The sequence below is a fragment of the Anomalospiza imberbis genome, chromosome 1, assembly GCF_031753505.1.
Source record: "Anomalospiza imberbis isolate Cuckoo-Finch-1a 21T00152 chromosome 1, ASM3175350v1, whole genome shotgun sequence".
NCBI lineage: Eukaryota > Metazoa > Chordata > Aves > Passeriformes > Viduidae > Anomalospiza > Anomalospiza imberbis.
The window spans coordinates 81,667,473-81,688,603 of NC_089681.1; the positions used below are offsets into that span (position 1 = coordinate 81,667,473).

A 21,131-nucleotide genomic window follows, 5' to 3' on the forward strand; every position below is an offset into this window, starting at 1 on the left:
GATACAGGATGACTTGGGCAACCATGTAAGTAACTCTAGAGCATTAGGATGAGGGGTCACAAGTTACAAGCATGGAAGCAGATGAGATGGAAATATTTTGAATTTTGCAGCCTTCTAAGAAAAGTATATGTATTTAAAGACAGTGCATGGACATTTGTACATTTTCATCTGCAATCACACTTCTATTTGAAATTCAGACATCCACTTATGTTCAAAATAACCCTGCCCTCTTATGATGAGATTAATGTCAGTCTCCTACAGTAACAAGTGTTACAGTCACAAGAGATAGGGAGAAAAAAGTCACAAAAATGGCCTGGTCACTAGACTTCATAAACTGGAATCACGAATTTTGCCTTGGTGGCTTCAAAGAAAGGCATAAGGAGCTGCAATTTCCACTCTTCAGATGAAGGATTTTGTGACAAACCAGATGAGAGGAATTCCAAAAAGAAGAAGGAGGGGGATAAAAAAGACCCTATTGTAGGGAAGAATAAAATAGCCCATGTAAAATGTCACAAGAAAAAATTGCTAGGCCCCTGCCTTCAGCCAAACATCAGGAACAGCAAATTATGTTCTTAGATAAAGCAAATAGCATACAAAGAACCCACAAAGATGTGGTGCAAAGGGTGTTTGTTTCTGCTGGGATGACAATAACAGTTGTCAAGTAAAAAGGCAGTAGCAGATCCATTGATTAGCTCAAGTAAATGCTAATACAAAACTCTAGGTCACTTCAAATTATGTCTATAGCTAGAGAACAATCTTTCACAAGTGTCCTGTGGATTTTTCATCATTTTTATTACTATGCTGCTATGCAACTTCTCCTGAAGAGGGAACGTATCTCTTAATGTGTAATATAACACTACATTTTTTCCAGTGACACAGTCATTTAAGAATGACCACCACTCTCCTGCACTTACACAAAGGTGCAGTAGTTCACAATCCACTCAAATTTACCACTTCAACAAGTGACTCAAATGGTCCAAATTACAAAACTAACTTTGTCAAGAATCATTTGTAACCATATTGATTTCTGTGCCCAGGTTACAGCACATCCCATTGATGGTTTTGATGAAAAAACTAGAGGGAGGTGAGTGGGGGCAGAGGCAGGAATGATAAGCCCACAGGTAGAGGAAGGGGAAATTACTTAAACCGCTTTGTCAATAAAAATGCATTGTGCATTTGCAGCCTTAGTGTAAGGGAGGTTTTTGGGTGGGTGGGTGTGTTGCAGAATTCAGTGCTGGTGTAACCCCACAGGTCACTGCAGCCACACAAGGAACATACTTGGGACTATATGAATCAAAAAGTGAAAGAGATGGGGGAAAGCAAACCACCACTTTTTAGAAAACTACTCAAAAATTATCTACTATTCATTGTGTAAATGACCTAGCCTGACAGTGTATGTGTCAATATTGTTATCAGGAAAGCTGAAGATTTGGGGTAAGTCCTAACCCTGAGAAGGAGGAGCTGATCAGACTGGGGGAAAAGAGTGACCTATGGTTCTCAGTGATACTTATGTGAGAAATGAGTAAGAGACACCAAAGGATTGAAACCTTTGGTAGGGACCAGCCATGACAAGCACTCTGAATAAGAGGGTAAAACACTGGTTTGAGCTAGAGCAGAGTAGGAGCCAGGTTTGAATCTTAACCCCAGATCTAAACTGACCCATGGCATAAATCTCAACTCACTTCATCTCTTCATTTTTTCCTTTTTAGCATTTGCCTTTCTTCTCAATTTAGGTGACAAATCCTTTGGTCCAGGAAATCTGCTAATGGATATGTGTATGTGTGCACTACTGAAAAATACACTGTGATTTTAACGTATTAATTATTTGCATGACTTTTTTAGTGCTTTTTCTCCCATTGTACTAGGTACTGTGCAAGCTGAGGTAGAAACGACAGTTTTTTCCCCAGAGGTTATTAAAATAGAAAGTATGTTCTTGTCAGACTCACACACAAGTTATTACTGCACAGTGAGTAGCCTACATCAGCTGAGGCATAGTACCTGTTCATAGAGGTACTCTTAGCCAGGAACACATGGAAGGTAATTCTTTTTAGCCCAGTCCACAGTGAAAAGGGATTGACAAAATCAAATTACATGGTGTTTTCTACCATCTGACAGTACATACAGACAGTCACTGTGGCTCAGGCAGTGAGAAGTAACTGGTTAAACCATGGTAAATTACACAGAAACTCTGAGCCCCTAGAGAAGGGAGAATGATGGATACAAACAGACAGGGGACTGGTAAGAATGTTAGATTCACACAAATAAATAATAGGTTCCTTCGCCAAACTGCAGCTTTGTGACAATAAATGCAATCATGTAGAAGAATTCTGCAGGTTGCACAATAAATTAAAGGATATGTTTTACAGAAAATTAAGTATTTCTTGAAAAATGTTTATATGTATCTGGCAAAATATTCCCAAAGCATCCAAAACTTTGACCAATGTGGAAAAATGCATTACCTTCTAATTTTGCTACAATAACATAGCATGTGGAAAAGGGAAGTATCTCCAGATTCTGACTGGTGCCCATGACTAACAATTCCTACAAGAGCAGTATCAGATTATTACTGATAACCTTTTGTATCAGTTCCAGGGAAGCTATCAAGATTCTGACTGCAGCTGGATGACGGAGAGTGAAATTTGGTCATTAACTGATTCCATTGTATAATGATTATTCAGCTAGAGGGATAGAATCTGATTTTTCATTTGCTGCCATTCTTTACATGCAGATGTGTGCTGGCTCCTCATTTATCCTAATGATGTATGCTTTCATTTTTAAAGACCAAACTGGTTGAGGTTTAGTTGATCTCCATGGTGTTTTGCATAGAAGAAGTCTCTGTCCTTTCAGGCCTTTTCTATGGCAAGTTGAAGTGCTGACTGCTTGTAGGAATGCTGATTAGTGCAATTATAACGTCATGTACCTGTTGGAGCAATGAAACTCCCCAGGCATTAGATGCTATTTACCCATCTTATTTGTTACACTGACATTTTTATGCTTCTGTCAGGAATGATCAATCCGACATATTGAGAATGCAAAAGGTGAAGGATACTGTTATATTACTTTTAACAGCAGAGTTTCTTGCTTGCTTGCTATGAGTGAGGGGTGAGCCCTGAAACACAAAGGTTTGGTTCAGCTGAACCTATTTAAACTATCTGTGTGCAAAACTTACCTTTCACCCTTCAGCTTGTTACTTTTGCAATACAATTCTGTAATTACTGATTCCACAAGCGACATAACAACAGCTGTTCTTGTGATATTTTAATACCACTGGAATTAGGAGAGCTAAGAAATTCGGAGGTATATGACAGTTTTGAAAATATCTGTTTCAGTACGAGTTTAATCCAAAATGAAATTGTTTTTGCCATCCCTAGGCAAAAAAGGCATGGACTAAACACTGAAGAAAAAACTGGTGAGGGACCATGATGGTCAGGTTTATTCAACTCAGAAGTAAAGCTATTCCTTAAAGAAAATCTGTGTTTCTTTGAAACACAGAGAAGCATAGGAAAGCATAGGAATAGCCACCATGGTAGTTGACTGGAAAATCAAATTTCCAGAATAGTTTTGAAAATAAATTTTCATCTTCAACCTAGACAAAGACCAAAGTTCTGGTTTACTCAGAGGAACTGCACAATTAATGAATAAATACAACTACTTCAAGGATAAACCAAAAATGTTATTACTATTTTCTCATTACTATAATTCCTTTATTTACACCACTAAAATGGGGAAAGACAGACACTCAAGAAACCATAAAACTGCAAGAATTTGCAGTATCAGGTTCCCTACTTGAGAAGCAGCTGAGAGGTTCAGACAGCAAGCTAAGAAAAACCAGGCAGATTTCATAATGTTTCCACAAAATCAGCAAGCTCTGATTCACATTTTGCTTCTTTGTTCTTTTGTATCTCGCAGTGGGAATATTTTTCACCCTAAAATATCTATGGAATATGCAGAAATGGAGTAGTTCCTTCCTCATGTGTCTTATGAAGGAACCAATCAAACCATCTGCTGCTTTTCTTCATCACTTCTAGAAGGGGCTAAAGCGTGTAACAAACTCAAATTAGAACAAGGCATTCAGATTCATTGCAATAATCTCCTCCTACAATTTTGGGGGCCTCACTGGAAGAAGGACATTGACAAAGAACAGAACTATTCAGAAATTGAGAACAAATATGCTACACAGGGCTGCATGCAATCACTGGAATCCATTGGGCAAACCATTACTCTTCCAGTGGCCAAACAGACCAGGGTGAAATGACAGAAGATGGAAAAGTGGTTTGTGCTACCCTGTTTCTTAGGTATTTGCAGCAGACTAGGACTAGGAAGACACCAGGGCTGTTTCAGTGCTATGAGAAGCACATCTTACTCGAAGAATGGTAAAATGTGACCTTATCTCAACCCTTACAATTGCCTGGCTAATCCTTGATCACTGCATATAGATCTACAGGACTGGGCTTAAAGACTTGAAAGATGTGTTATTCAAGCTTGAGAAATCAAGGTTCCCCACCCCTAGAAAAAAAAAAAAAAGCTAGAAAAGAGGGAAGAAACATCTTCTCAGACTGAGGTTTCCCCTTCATAAATTCAGAGTAAGGTCCCTCTTTATTTTTGGAAGGAGCTGGACAAACTCTGAAGTGTGAAGTTACAAAGTGAGAGTGAACTTTGAAGTTACAAAGATAGATTGTTTTGTGAAAACTGCAGCTTGTAGTGAACTGTAAGTGGCTGTTTAGTCTTTAAATCCCACATAGACATCTTCTATTTTTTGGAAATAACATTTCACCTAAATAGCTTAGAGAATATCGCCATGTATTCCTAGCTCACACTGTATTTCGTTTTTGTGGTGGTGACTGAGACTGGACATTTTGGTCAGAGTCAGAAGGGTTTGGGCACTCCACAGAGACTGCAGAGACAGAAGTTGCCACTCGGGATCTTTGTTCTGGCTAATTCTTGTCAGTCCATGGGCAGAAATGCTTGCTTAAGAGAACAGCCACAGACAAGACAGGCATTGAGACAGTTGTTTTACCTTGAGTACTCATTCTGATTTCCAAATACAAGATTGGTTCAAGAGCCGTAAACAATGTTTTTCTCCTTTCCGGTCTTGGAGTCTTAGACCCGTGAACATTCAGTTCTTCTTTGAATCTTCTTATATTCTCCATCTCATGGCAGGGAAGTTGTTTTCAGCCAATCTTGATCAATTTTCACAATCCTAGCTGAGCCTTTCACTCAGCTAATGTATCAGGTATACAGGACTCTTCATTGGCTAATGATGTGATCTAATCTGCTAATTCTGTTATCATTATAGCTGTCAATAGAAGAGGCCTGAGGAATAAATGCATCATCCTGAAAATATCTCTCAAAAATGAAAGAAGTTTTCTTCACACAGTTATGGAATTCAAACTGTGAAACACAAATTCATATAATTGATTAGAAGATAAATATCTTATGCACATGTTATGGAGAACACAACAGTTCCTGTACTAAGTTCCTTTTTAACAAAAATAGAAAAGTCCTTATTGGATGTTATTAATTCCATTCTGTCTAAGAAAAATTAAAATAAAATAAAATAATAAAAGCAGCCTTGCTAAAGCTAATCAGAATATGACCCATTTAGGAATGAATAATGCCCAAGGAGACCTCAGGGTTAGAGTGGGCAGTGAATCGCCAATACAATATGGTAGGGATCAAGAAAGCCTGCAAATGTGGTCTGTCATAAAAAGAGATAGACTGTGTCCAGAAAGCTCCTGTGGGAATGCTCTGCAAATATTCACGAAGTTCCTGACCTGTCATTGCTGAAAAAAAAGAAAATAATGAGGGAACTAGGGGAAGTTCAAAGAAGAGCAACCAGAATGATCTCCAGGCTGGAAAAATTCAGCCATGGAAAGACTAAAATGGCCAGATAATGGCAGTGGTACCTAAGTGGGTTTTCAGGGTGATTTGCTTGAATTCACAAATATATGTAAAGCAGAATGCAGCTTCTTTACACTGCTTTGCCTTTTGTAGTATCATACAGTGGCCTTAAAAGAATTAATTCTGCTGAAACAGTGGCTATGGGAAATAGCTTGGAGGCTTTCTTAAGGAGCCTGTTGTCCACAAAAATCGGATTCATTACCTGGTGTGCAACAAGCCAATAATTACACACTCAAAAGAGACATTGATGATTTATTTCACAGCTGCACAAGCCTGGTTGCTTGGTGGTATTCCACAAATCAAGCACACAAGCTATCAAATTTTTACTATTTATGCATTTCAGCAACAAAGGAGTTAGTGTTTATTGGCGACAAGTTACATAGTTCTCTATTAGTTAGTATCCTATTTTCTACTGGTTAATGATTCTCTTGCTTCTCATGCTAATTAATCTTTATGCTCAATCTTTTTCTTGGGTTTCTTGGGTCGATGGTCTGTGAGTCGGCGGTCATGATCTCTCCCTGCCAGAATTACCTTTTACCCAGTTGGAGCTGATTTCAGCACAATTGCTGAGTTATCTTTATTAGTGTCTTCCTTACCTTGGGAGTTCTGCCAGTTGTCCTTGTGGCCCGCAAATTCTGCATTCTTTGTGTCCACTAATGGAACATCCTTCTTCCCAAGCTCTGGTAACCTTCCCCTAGGTCCAAGATCACTGTAGCATGTCAGGCCCTAACCATTAACAAGGCAATTCTTCCAAGAAGTAATTTGTTTTTCTAACACCTGGACATCACTTAGAGCATGCTTGTTAGCTGTGTTTCATGGATTAAATCTCCCTTCTTGTTGACTATAGTCTTGAGAGTACACAAAGATCAAACATTAAAGAACATCCTTCCTTAAGAAAATTTTAGAGATTTCACATTTTACAACAAGCCCAGCACCAGTTTCAGTTGTGCTGTGAACATGGTGCTGCAGCACTGTAGAAATTACAGCACAAGCAGCAAGATTGCTACCTGAATTTCTGATGCTCAGGGTATTTAAATTATACTAAAAGCTTTGAAATAGTCCAGAAACAGGACACAAAGATGGCTTAGAGCCAGTACAGACCCATCCTTAAGACACACAGCATGCAGAAATTGTGAAAGGTGGGTAGGAGCAAGGGAAGAAAAAACGAAGAAAAAGAGAAAGAAAAACAAGATGACTTTAGATTTACTAGCAGGGAAAAAATCATAAAGGTCAAACCTAAGATTGTGGAGATGTGAGAGGCAAATGGCAGAAAGCTTCACTTCTTGCAACATTTTAGTATGAATCTTAAGGGGACACCGTGCAGCTGAATTGGAGTGGACTCTTGTCAGGTAAATAAACTGGCTGGCAATTTCCATCTTGTAATTTAAAATATAGATTAAGAAAACGTAAAGCCTTATTTCAGTCTGTATTTAGGCAGTCGGGGGCTGTGGGGGGAGATTGTACAAAATGCATGTGTGTAGAGGGGCTCCATGAGTCCCACAAGCAAAAACTGAGATTTCAGTCCGTTCTGCATTAAGATTAGTCATAACCTCCTGAGTGGGGAGCCCTCTGGGAAGAGAGGGACCCAGCAAAGGCAGGCACCTGGAAAATCCCCCTCCTCTGCTTTCCATTCACATAGAAACCGCCACATGCGACCACGAAGTGTCATCTCCATTAATAATTCACCGAAATATCTCGATTCATCAAGTCCAGGAACTTCCTGGGAAGTGTGGGAAAAGACCAGCGGGGCATCTCAGATGTCGAGGGAAGGACTTAAGACCAGCTCGGAGGATGAAAAACCGCACAGCACAAACACACAGTTCACGACAGCGGAGCGTGCCTCTGCCTCCTCTTTATCCCCCCTCCCCCGATTTTATTCCGCTTTAGCTATCGCTACCAAACGATTGGGAAGAAACTGGCTGCTCTCCACCTCAAGCACGGAGCCGTTCTCGGGGGGGAAGGGGGACTCGCTGGCACAACCCTCTCCCTCTGCCCTCCCACCACATTCAGTTGCAAATCCCTGCCCGCCCGGAGGAATCGGCTGCGCGCCCGCTCCGCGCCCCCCCGGCCCCAGTGCGGCAGTTCCAGCGGCCCCGGCAGCCGCAGCGCCGGCGCTAGGGGTGCGGGTGCGCGTTTGTGCGGGTGTGTGTGCGCGCCTGCCAGGGAACCAAGTCGAGAGGGAGGAGTTTGGCTTTTTTTTTTTTTTTTTTTTTTTCCCTTCCCCCGCCTCCTTTCTTTTTTTTTTTTTTTTTTTTTAATCAGGAGCAGTAAATGGAAACCAATCAGATAGAGAGCCACCTCGGCTCGGGCTGCCTGCATGCCGGAGTTAAAAAGTGCTGCTGGCCGAACGAGAGCCCTAGTGCGAGGCGGGGAGGCTGAGCGGCGGGAGAAGGGGCCAGGGAGCTGCGCTACCGCGCCGCCGACCCGGGCGAGGCTCGGCCGCGTCGTCCCTGCGTGCCGGTAAGGAGATGCGGCTCTGCACCTCTGGAGGGGCAAGTTGTAGCTCTCACCAGCCAGCCGCCTTCTGCTTTTTTTTTTTTTTTTTCCCCTCCTTTTTTCTTATTCTTTCTGCCATGCTTATTGGGAATGCTAATTAAGGGGGGGGGGGGGGTGGGGGCGGACGGAGGAGGGGGACAGCACTTAATTTGCCAAGTTGGCAGCTGCCTTGCGGAGGGCTCTGCCCCTGCGCCGAGGTGACCCCCCCGGGCTCCGCGCCCTGCCCGACGCTCAGGGGCGTGTGGGGACCGCGTTTGCTGGCGTTGTAAGTCAGGCGAAGGGATGCGGCGTTTTCCTGGGGGCTGTCATCGCCAGCAAGACACTTCGGGCGAGGAGAGGTGGTGAGAGCGGGAGAAGGGTCGTGTGTGCTTGGAAGAGAATAACAGTAATAATTAGTAATAACAACAACAAATGGATGAATAACTAGAACATAATAATTTTTAAAGTCTGTCTCTGTTTCTTGATACTGCCTAGTTGCTTTGAAATGAATACAGGGCAAAGCCCTTCGGATCATGAGCGAAATCCGAGGCAAAGTGCCGAACTGAATGTAGAGCACAGTTGAAATGAGGCGCTCCCTCAGTGAAAAGAAGGGGGCAGAGCGAGCAGATCGGGGGACGTTACAGGAATTGACAAATCTAGAGTCTTTTATTTGATAAAAGAACGGGTTGAGGAGTGCTGGAGGAGGTGGAAGTAAGAGAGTAGGCGTATAGGCATTTTTACAAAAAAGAAGTTGGGTAATTGCAGAAATCAAGCACTGAACTTGGTGGTGTAGTAAATGTTTCTAAGGAGCTGGTAACATACTTTCTGTGTCAGCTAGGTTGAACTATTTATGTATTCATATGTGTGTAACACCTACTTACATGCACACCAGGGAAAACAGTTTGCATACTACATCTGTGTATTCATATGCAGAAGGTCGAGTGAAGAGATAAGCAGTAACAGTAGAGGTCAGTGGCTGTGGAAAGGAGTCCTGTCACTGCTGCAATAAAATCCATATTTTACGGAGAGTTAAATGCAGTACTTTTTAAGTGCAAGTGGATGGTCACCTAAGTAACTCCTGATGACATTCAAGGTTTGAGAAGTTTAACGACCGAAATTACTCCCAGCACGATGGCACAGCTACTACTTTTATACAAATCGAGAAGATAGGGCACCATTTTGCTTTTATTTGTGTGTGTTTTGGGATTTTAAAGTTCTGTTAGCGGTGCGTGAGAGATTGATAGAGTAGCACAAATTACTTACAGAGTGTAAGGTCAGTCCTTTCTCCAAATTTACTGTTCTTCTAGCACAGCTGGAATAAAGAGTACAGTTCTTGTGTATTCAGGAATCTCTGAGGATGGAATGTACATCCTACATGTGTACCTCATGTACTACATGCATGAACATTTGTGCAAGGAGAACATCACAATCAAGAGCAAGGTTATTTCCATTCCCTTTTGTCACAGGACCGTGTGTAGTAGCATTCTGGAAATGACATGATTCCAAGGGAATAAAATTGCTCAATCTTGCAGACTTCTTTGGTTTTAATCAAAATAGACACAGCTCTCCTAGTCAAGATAAAGGCTTATCTCCTGTATTTGCTGGGCTGAAATCTCTATTATGCAGACAGTTCTTTACAAAAGTACTTGCATGTTACTTAAAACATTCCATAAAATTGATTAACATCTGTTCCTGAGCAATATAATGCTATGGGTAATGGTGCATCCCTGTTCATTTCTTTTTTTTTAAAATTCCTGTTTAAAGGCAATAAGTTTGCATGTCACAGGAGAGCCAGGTAGGGCTTGGAGGCTTGTGATCAAGATTAAGTAGATTCCTTTATCATGGATATACACAATTTTAAAGGCCTGGCAGCAATGACACAATTGGATAGCTCCTTTAAAGAGTCTAAGCATGCTAATAAAGACTGCAAAGCTGAATCTCTTTTTCCTCTCCTCTCAGATGTTATCTGACACAGCACCAGTAAATATATAATGTCATATGCTTCTGGCTTTCAGCTGTGCCATAATCTTTCTGGACATATTTCTAGTGGTTTGCAGTTGACTTTTGAGCTGAGGGAGGGAAGAGGAAAGCAGCCAGGCCTTTCAGAATAACGTAATCAGAGCAGCAATACCTTTTTTTTTTTTTTTTTTTTTTTTTTTTTTTTTTTTTTTTTTTTTTTCCCCCAGGGAAAATGGCATTGATTCAGTCCAGTTGTAGTTCTCTGCAATTATCCTTTGCAGACATTTAAGTAACTGGGGTCCCCGTAGGGACTTATTAGTCCCTCTAGGTATTTTAATTTTCACACCAGTTTGCAGCTCTTGCATATCTCCATGCCAGCACTCTAAAGATTATATTTATAGACATGGTCATCATTTTCTAACCAAGTTGTTCGGCTAGAAATGTGCATCTTAACTTCTGACTCTTCTCTCCCTCCCTTCCTCCCTCCCTTCCTCCCTCCCTTCTTCCCTTGCACAGCTCTTTCATGCAAACAGTAACCTGCCGCTCAAGGCAGCCTTCCCTTTCATAAAGTTTGCATTTTGCCATCTGCTGTTTCAATAATATTTAGTTGAGAGACTTCCTTCAAAGCAAAACATACACATGTTAAGAAATGCGGGTTTTTTTTTCCTCTGCTTTCTGCAAAAGATCTCAAAACTAATGTGAACTTGATAGAACTTATGAATGTGCCTGTGCTCTCACCAGCTGAGAGCCTTCTTTAAATGAGCAGCCCTCTTCTCAAGGGCATACTGGGTTCCTCTGCGCAGGAGCCTCCCTCCAGACCACTGTCCCCTCAAGTGTGCTAAATCATTTTTGCTTTGACTGAAGAAGTTTTCAGCACGCTGATATGCTGCTTATTAATAGACTCCTGCAGTATTTTGGGGTTTGGAAGGAACCACTGTTGGGTTTTCTGGTGGCTGCCTGTGTGCTGTGTGGTGGTCAAGCAACATTTATCTGTTATTAAATGAAAAGGTGGTTGGTCACTGTCTCATGCTTTAACTGAACTTTTCGGTGTGTCACCTGCCCTTTGTTGACTACTTTTAAATTGTGTTACCTTTCTAGTGCAATCTTGCAGCATTATGGCTCAAGATGTGCAGGAAATTACTTATGGATCTCCTTGGAAATGGCAGCTAATTACTAAAATGAAAGGTAGCTGAAATCTATAAAAAAGAGTGGGTAGAATGCATTTGAAGCAGCAGGCCCCACTGTGATGGTGCCTCATCTTACATAATGGTTACAATTCCTCTAGTGGCTCTGCTGCAATTATCCCAGAATGAAGTCGAATTGGTTTTCAGTATCTTTTGATTATCATAAGCATGTGGGAAAGGCTTTGCCTTGGAAGCTGGGTGTTAGGGAGACTTCTTCATTAACCCCTTGAAGACCTAGTTAGCTGCAGTAACTGTTCTGTGTCTTCAAAGGCTTTGCATCATTTGGGGTTTACTTCTTTTTTCCTTTTTCTTTTTTCCTATATAATTTCTTGGGTTCATAGCTCTTAGAAACAGGGCTGATAAAATCAGTTGTGGTTATCCTGACTGCCATGGTGGGGCCAAATTCAGGATCTTTTCAATGTAAATCTTTAAAGTGAGTCCCCCATCCTGTGCAGAAAGTGAAGAGTTCTGTGGCACACAGAGCGAATCTCTTCTGCTGACTCAATGCAGGATTCAGTTTGCAGTATAAACACCATTCTCAAGTTTAAATGTGTTCTGGTTGAGATAAAAATCCAGTAGCAGCTAGTTTGCTCATGCTGCATGCTTAGTCATGGCAGACCTTTCCAAGGGATCTGAAAAAAACTATGCTGTGTGACGAGAAAGGTATGGCATCTTGCCTTGTTTCATGTGGGATGGGGAGAGTTGAGATGTAGTATGGACATTTAATATTAAATGCATCTTTTAGTTGTCTTTATTGCTTAACAAAAGGTACAGGGCAGATTATTAGTCCCTGTTATAAAAACACCCTTGAAGAATGCATAATTAATACAAAACATCAGCAGAAAAAGTCATCCTCTCTGGGTTGTGCTGTGAGTGTTGCTGCAGTGGAATCAGGTGGGGGAAGTGCTGGATAAAAGCATTTTTAAAGTTTGAGTGTGAGTACTTCATATCCAGTTGTGCTTTCCATGCTGTAAATCTCAGCCTAAGAGTCTCTTTTTGGTTCTTCTCCAGTGAAGATATGTGTTGGGAGTCCATCCAGGTTCAGGTTCTTAAGCTTCTCTAGGGCACTGCTGTGTGTCCTAATCCTGATCACCAATCAGCTACTTTCCCATCCCAATTCAGGCAGTCTTATCTCTCTTTGTACCTGTGGCCATCTCTTTATTCCAGGTGGATCTGGCTGCCACCATTGTCTTCCACTTTATTTTCCTAGTTGTGCATTTGGCACTGAAACGCCCAAAGAAAGATTGTAAATATTTGAGTATATGCTTTTGTTTGTTAGCGAGAGCATTCCCAGAAGAAAACAGGACAACTGAATTTCAGGAGTGTTTATAGAGTGGTGTGAATTAATGTTATTGGTTGGTACATCCAGTCTTGTGAGCTGCCTACTCCTTGAGTATTTTTCTCACTCAAAACAAACCAGAAAGGATAGTCTTCTCCACAGCTGCAGCTCTCTGAGCAGCAGTGAGGATCAATGCTGATGGGGAAGGGTGAGGGGAGCCTGTGAGCCCTGTCAGGATGAAAAACACTCCACTGGCATGGTGTCCCTCCTGAGTTAGGATGTTGGATCTACAAAAAAAATCTTTAAGCAAAGAAATGATTGCTTAACTGTGATGGTGCCAGAGCACTTGATAGCACCATGCTGAAACATCCAAGATAGAGTGATACTGCTTTATCTTTCTTCACACCCAGCTACAAGACGCCCTCTCCATACCCTCCTCTGCACCGGGTGCATAGACAAAAAGTGCATATACATTTCCATCTGGTCTTATTCGAGAACACTGCCAGCCTTGCTATGTTTTAAGTAACCTGTTCAATAATGGCTTTATTCTGGCATTGTGGGCAAATATTTTATGGGTTAATTAGCCTGTCTTGTCAGGATATACATATATATATATATATATATATATATATATAGTCAGAAAATGCTTAATTCTAGCCAGAATGTGACTATTAGATTTCATTTGCAACATAAATACCTATCATAACCCCTCAGCTCTTCCCTAGTGACACACCACAATGTACAGAAGAGAGCACTTTATGAATGAGATCTGTGCTGTACTAACTGGGTACCATAATTCCTCTCAGCCAAACTAATTTCATTATCATGCTGTAATGTTTACAGCTGCCTCTGAGATAATAGGTGGTGTATCTTTCCAGCATTCCCACTTCTGCATCTAATCGCAGAGTCAGAGCAGGAGGACCTAGGAGAAGGGTCAGCAGGAATTGAAAATTAGCACAAAAATTAAACAGTAGTCAAGTTTCCCCAGGTACTGCAGGTTCGTGCCTATATTGTGGAGAGCAGAACTGCCTGCTCCCTCATTACAATTGTCAGCTAATAGCTTCTATAAGCACAGAGACTGCTTAATCAACATGATAATTACCATGTAGCTCTGCTTTGTTGTGAGGGTAGCACCAAACTCAAAGAGTATACTTGCCTCTGATGGTAACTCCACTTAGCATTGAAGGTCATAGTGATCCAGACTTGCATGAGAGGCTGTGGAGTGGTGGGAGAACCACTTGTGCCTGTCGGCCCCAGCTGGGGTGCTGACACTGCAGCACTGGGGCCAGCCTTCGTACTGACTGTCTCACTCCAGGGAAAACCCTCTCTCTTAGAAAGATGTCTCCTCCTCCCTCATCCTCTTAGATCCAATACCACAGCAAAAATAATTAAAAGCACAGTTGCTTTTAGTTTTGCCCTGAGGACTCAGGTGAAATCTGTTTCCTCACCAAATTGATCCACTTTGAATGCCTGGTGGTTTGTAACTTAGGGTGTCATTATTCTGGCAATCATTATTTGACACAAGTATCTTTGTGGACAAAAAGAAAATGATACAGCTTATCATACAGTCTGCAAAAAAACCCTGCAAGAAGCCACAGCTACTCTGTGCACATCTGGGAGTCTCACTTCAAATAAGGGACAAGGTGTAGTTCATTGATGTGAGGCCTTCACTCAAAAGCTGTTCAAGTATTCTAGAATTCCACATCTTCACCACATGGCCCCACTGTGAGGCTGGCCTGTATAATTGGCAGTGTTTTAGCGAATCACCACAAAGGTGAGTGACTTGGCCAAGGTCACAGGAGGAGATCCTAACACAGCAGGGATGCCGAACCAAGCTCTTATAGCAAGTACAGCTTGCAGTCAGCCCGCCTGCCTCTCTCTTGCTCTCTTCAGTTGTTGTAGCTGATCAAAGAATGGATGGGGGAAAAAAGTCAGATTTGGTTTTCTTTTCTTCATCCAAAAGAAAGCCAATTATTTTTCTCAAGGACTCCTTGCATCTTCTTTGACACTCTCTCCCCAAAGGATTTTCTGGATGTTTTTTGCTTGTTTGTTCAGCCATGTTTTCTGTGGTGGGGAAGGGGGGGAAGCTGGATAGCTCCAGAGCTGTCTGAGACAAGACCGAGTATCTTATTCCCAGAAGAAAGTAATCTGAGCTGTCCCCAAGCAAGGTGGCAATGACCTTACTCTCTGCATTGGCCAAGTTGGACGGGCCACAGAGTTTCTTTACCATTCCCTGCCGCATACATTCCCACCTACTTATGCCTGTGGGAGAGAAAGAGATAAAAAAGAAATCTCATAAAAGGCTGCCTATTCTGCATGCTGCTCCCTGTGGTTTGGGGCAGCCAGAGGTCATACCACACTATCTCTTGTTCATGTCCATGCCTGCATGAATTCATTTCAAAGCACCCCTGCTTTGTAAATATCTAAGGAGTAGTATTCCTAGTACATAGATATGAAGGTGAGTCAAAGGGAAGTTAACTTGAATAAGGACATGGTATACACCAATACCCCTGACACAAGTATTGATCGTATTGTAAATAAAATAGAGGGAGAAGTAGAAAAAGGCACATAAAAAAGACACATTAAATTTAAAAGTTATGTGGCCAGTTTAGATCGAAGCAGTACCAGGTCCTGAGCTCTGTGCCACCTACTATGACCTAATGCTCTTGGAGCTGGCTTGACAAACTGATCAAGCGCTACAAGAATTCAAGAGAACCTATTTCCTCACTTTCATAGTGTGAAGACTGCCTGGCAGATCAGAGAGCAGGAATATATAGAGGTAGAATCTCTTTCAGGGAGCAAATTTCTTTTGTGAAATTGGTGCTCAATTTACTTGTCAGGGCTGAAAGGGAAAAAGATGCAGAAGCAACTCTTAAGTCCACCAGCCACATCCCTTTAAGCAATTCATGCTGTGCCAACCAGTTTTATAAAACCCTGTATTTCATCTAAACTCCATTTAAGTCTAAATAATATGAATGCTCTGCTATGGCATTTCCCTTCTCACTGCTGATAATTACCAAGTTATTTCTGCCATAAACAAAGCATGTTCTTCTCTCTGACTTATTATACCTGGTCCCAGAGCAGTTTGCTTTTGAAAGTACCAGTAAACTGCACTGAAGTCTGCAAGGCTGTTTGAATATTTAAGTGTTGTTCTGGATCAAGATGTCAGGGTTTGTAATTAAGTGTTTATAACTGCAATTATTTTCATGGTGACCACAACATGACTGCCAAATGTTTGTATAATTTGTATCGCTAAATAACAGACTATGTAAAATGGGAATGGAAAGAAAACCTGTGTAAGGAATAACCATCATTTCCCATTGATGCCAGCAGTATAGCCCTGGATCATCTGTACAGCATGGAGAAGGATTCTCTGTAGTCTCTGTCGGCTCCCATCAGCAGTTGCAGAGGGGATAGAGAGGACTGGACTGAGATTTTCACTTCCTGGCTGTTTCTGCTGGCATGTAATGGGGACATCCTTCCTTTGTGCAAGTGTCATTGTGTGTTGCATCTCTAAAACCAATTCTTAGCTCAGATTCTTCCTCCTGGTGCCTGTGTCTTCAGGTAAATCTGCACTTAAGAGGAAGAAGAGCATCTGAAGAAGAAACCTGGTCCGGTGTATCATACTTATTAATATTTACAGCCATCAGCACAATTTTGCAGACAATCTAATCTCAAGCAGCTTTGAAATTCAGTGCTTTTCAAAGCAGTGTTTCCCATCAGAAACAGAAGTGTGCACTCTGATTCACAGGAAGGATTTCTGTTTCTCTTGGGAAAAAAAAAAAAAACAACAAAACAACACAAGAACAGGCTCCCACTTTTCTCAGCACATAATTTATATTGCTATTAAATGAAATGCATTACCATATTATAACATGTAAGGGTCTCTTTTGCAGGATTTCTGAAGCAGCACCTCATTAATCCACCGTAATTCATTTGTCAGATATCTCAAAGTTACTTGATATTGGAGTTACTTTAATGTATGACAGAGTTTTCCTTGGCAGCAGGTTGTAATTTCAACCAGGCTGGTAAATGTGAGGTCAGAGGCTGGTTGCTGCAAATCTAGAAGGTTAAAATATGCTGCACATCCTTCTTCCCTGTTGCAATAACATCCTGAGTCCTGGATGAGCAAAAGTAAATACTGGAATTATTCAGGAAAAATAGGTTTCATCCTCTTGGAATGGTCACTTAATATTGTGTGTTTTGTGTCTATTACAAAAGTATTTATATTGGTCAAGCTGGCATTAAATCCAGCCTTGATGTGATGCAGACACCTCAGGCTCAGATTTAGTTTCGAGCCCTGACCTGAGCAAGTATCTGTTACGTCTCGGAGGCTGTGGGTCTCTACAGACAGAGCTGCTGGAGCCGTGGTGGTGCCTGACGGGGTTGCAGTGTTTACAACAGGCATCCTGGCATGGGCAAGCAGGCATCCCAGCACCAGGAGCAGCCAGAAAACTTACTTCTGAAGGCTGAACTGAGCAAGGCAAGTGGAGAGACTAGCACATATGAGCAACTGCAGCTTCAGTAAGTGTTTGACTGGGGCCAGCTTGGTGCAATACAAAACACCAGAGGTCTTTTGTTAAGTCCCAGAGTTAGTGTGCTTTGCTGCTGATGGTAGAAAGTACCAGATTATGGCAGCAGCAGCAGTTTCCAGCTCTGGGAATGGTGGGGTCAGCATAAGCAGGAAATACTCAACCAGATAGTGTTCAAGTCCTATTTTTCACTTCTTCAAAGGTGACACAGTGGAATGTTTGATACTTTTTTATATGCACTACTGATGGTAGTGCAGGACTCATGCTTATTGCAGCTTCATTTCCAGGATCTGTTGCACAAATGTTAATGAGGACATGCTTTCAGATACCACCCAACTTTCCGTATCCTCCTTCCCTTACAGATTTCTCTTCTTCCATGGGAATGTTGTTTTATAAGATAATAATTCTTTGCTCAGCTCTGTGCATGTTTTAATCGTAGAATGTTTTAGAAAAGACTACTAAGATCACCGAGTCCAAGAGGTAATCCAGCACGGTCAAGTCCATGTTTCCAAATGCTATGTTTCCTCAGGAAGAGCAAGGCACACCAGGAAGCCAAAAGTTTAAAAGACTTCAGTGTGTTGGAAGTAGGTGTTTGTCCTCACATTGTGGGTTCATCATGAGGCTGGATGAGCTCACTCTTGTGATTGCTGTTTTACCATTGACTCCAAGCTGCCCAAAATGAGGCAGAGACCAAGCAGAATTCATCTGCAAACTGGGATAGGATGAATTATCACAGAATATTCTGAGCTGGAAGGGATCCATAAGGATCTTGAAGTCCAGCTCTTAAGTGAATGGCCCGTACAGGGATTGAACCTGCAACCTTGGCATTATTAACACCATGCTCCAACCAAATAATTGAACTGAGCCATTAGAAATAAGTTGCTAATGTAAGCAAGATTAACTTGATATGCTGCCTGAAATGAGATGTTAGAGATGATAGGGAGGAGAGAAAACTTTTAATTTAGATGGAAACAGGACTGATTAATTAAGCAGTAACGAACAGGGAACCTTGCTTTGAATTGATATGAGGCTTGCAGTGCTAATTTAACACAGAATACAGCTCCCAGTTTGTTATTAAATTAAAATGGCTTTTAAAATTGTTTACTTTTTTTCCCCCTTTTCTGATTCTGTGTGGCAAAATGATTATTCTGGCTAGTTAGAGAAACCAATCAGAGCAGCAAAAAGCATAGGTTGAAAGAGGAAAGATTGTTCTGTTTTGTAATTAAGAAATACATACTAATATCCATGACATCATGAATAAGCACTTCAAAGTAGCAAGTATGCTCTGTATTGCATATTAAATGAAACAATTAGTATGCTAACAAGCTGCTCTGGACATACACTAAAAAGACATCACACTTCAGGAAATGACTGTTCTTATTTTTTACTCTAAAGATCTGCTCACCTGACTGACAAATAGTATTAAGAAATAAATGAGGAAGAAACATTTTTCCTTTTTGTCCATTCCCCTTTTCTTGCAATTTTCAAAGCAGTTTTAATTTTGGGGACTTTGTGGTTATCCCACACAAAGGAGCTTTCTCTATCCCAATCAGATTACATGGTGGAAGTGTGAGAGATTGTATGTGATAGACAAATCCTATGGAACAAGAGGGAAAACAACCTTGTAGCGACATTGCTTTTTTTAGTCTCAAACAAAATACACAGGAGTGATTCCTTGTAATTTATTGTAGGATAGCTCAACAGTAGCAATTTGTCATGCGTAGTTATGTAATTTGATGGGTTCATTTCTTAAATGAATTATGGATTATGGATTACCTCTGTATATCAACAACAGAGCTGTATCTTTTATGTAAATATTCCCTCAACTTTTCCTTCCTCTTCCAATCCATTTTCCGTCATACAGAGATGACTTTTTTCCATCTAATCTTTCAACTAATAAGGTGTTTAATAATTTAGCAACCTAAAAAATGAGCATATTTCAAAGGAGTTAGTATCAATGGTGTAGTCTAAGAGCCTCAGGCTACAAAAAAGTGGATGAGGTTACCAAAGTTTTAGAGTCAGGATCCCAACTGTCTTGTTGCTTCAGGCAGCTATTTTATTAAAGTTGGTATTAAACAACACTGCCTAAGGTCTGATTAACAATTTATGACTTCCTAAGAAGGATTAACAGAAGCCTATCAGTTTTATATTTAAATCTTGATTTGCATCTAAGAGAAACCATACCCAGGTTTATATTTTCATTATTTATTATTTTTATTATTATTGCTGCCTCTGAAATGTTGTTTTTGTGAATATTGCAGGCAACAATTTGTTGTGCTGATCTGTTGGTACCTCATCCCCACACATGTCACAGGGACAACTTGCTTCTTGCATCCTGTGATGGGCTGATGGCTTTTGTCTGACGCTGGGCTCAGTTGCTCTTCACTGTCCCTGAAGTCCATTGGGACAGAGGGTGATCTGCAGTTGGCAGTCACGCTGAGATCTGCAAGACCAGGAGCTGAATGTTGTCCAGCTAACATTATTTTGGAGAGTAAAATCCAGATGTACAGGATGAAGGCTTGCCTGACATACCTTCCCAGAGAGGAATTTTCCTGTTTGACATTTACTTTGTGCAACCAGTAGCAACTCCGTCCCAGTGTCTCAGTTTTTTATAAGCCTCCCAGTTCTGCTTATGGTCCACCTCTGCTAGGAGAGGAGCAGAGGGTGATTCTGCTGCTATGTTCTGGGATGCAACAGAGAAGGAGCTCTGTTGTTACTCTTTGCTCTTACAGAGGCAGCCCAGAAAAAGGCATGCTACCAGGTGGGAAAGAGGTGAGGAGTAGATACCTAAATCTGCTGGTCAAACTTTTCTCATTCTCCTGTACAAGGAATCGGGCCAAAGACATGCAGCTTAGTGGAGCAGAGTGGAATTTATTCTAATTCTGGCAAAGATATTTTGGATTATTTTTGTTTTAATGTTCAAATATAAAATAATTAACAATGGCCTGTTCTGTTACCTCTTTTCAAACTGTCCTAATTTCCTCATTAACTGTCTTTTCCTAGTTCAGCTGCTTTAGAAAATTGTGTGGATTTTTTTGTTTGTTTGTTTTCCCTTGTGTATTTCCATTTCTGATACTCTTCAGTGAATTTAACACTCATTTCACCAAGGGCTGGATGTGGTGATCATAGTGTGTAGAGCTAAGGGAAAAAATTATCAGCTAGAAGCTATAAGGTCCACTGGCTCATATCAAGTGAGACCTTATTTTGGTTTTCCTGAGCTTCTCTAGTCAGTAAAACACTAAAAGGTTCTGAAGAAATGTTGATATTTAGGGATCTTCATTACTTTATTTGAACTCTCAGCATGTCCACGGTTTTCCTTATAACCAATAGCATGTTTTTTGTCTTGGTCTTAAGGACTTTTAAGTTTTAAAATACTAGAGCCATAATCTGAAAACTGCTGCTTCTTCAGAGTAGAAACAAGGATTACCACATTCAGAGAAAGATTTCTCATTTTCCTGGTTTTGAGGGTGTGCTAAACTGAATTTAAGTTTTAGGGCTGCATTCACATTTCAATAATCTGCTGTTAGAAAGAGTCCGAAAACTGCAGTCAGAATATTTCTTGTGACCCTTGCCTTCGGCCTGTGCTTGTGGGTCATTATTGACAGAGGGATTTAAACAAATGCTCAAAAGATTGTGCTGAAACAGGGAGCAGTACCAGAGAGGAATAAGCCCCTTAGATGCTGGATTAACAACACTCAAGGTTTCTAGTTTATTCTTCAGTTCTGACTAAAATTTTATCCGGTCGTAATCTCAGTCAAAAGCAGACAAACGAATATTATTCCATTGACTTCCCAAGAGCTG

The 21,131-nt window shown here is 41.1% G+C and overlaps 1 protein-coding gene across 3 annotated transcripts in view; it reads left to right on the plus strand.

Moving 5' to 3' along the window:
• The first annotated feature begins 8,201 nt into the window (after positions 1–8,201).
• CDH6 (cadherin 6) overlaps positions 8,202–21,131 on the plus strand; it is a 97,977-nt gene continuing 85,047 nt past the window's right edge. The window contains exon 1 of one of the 3 annotated variants that reach the window (XM_068197408.1): positions 8,202–8,361. The gene's annotated coding sequence lies outside the window, so the exon portion shown is untranslated. Of the gene's footprint in view, positions 8,362–8,604; positions 8,739–21,131 lie in introns of those variants that run through there. The other 2 variants (XM_068197418.1, XM_068197422.1) reach the window with 2 other exon arrangements.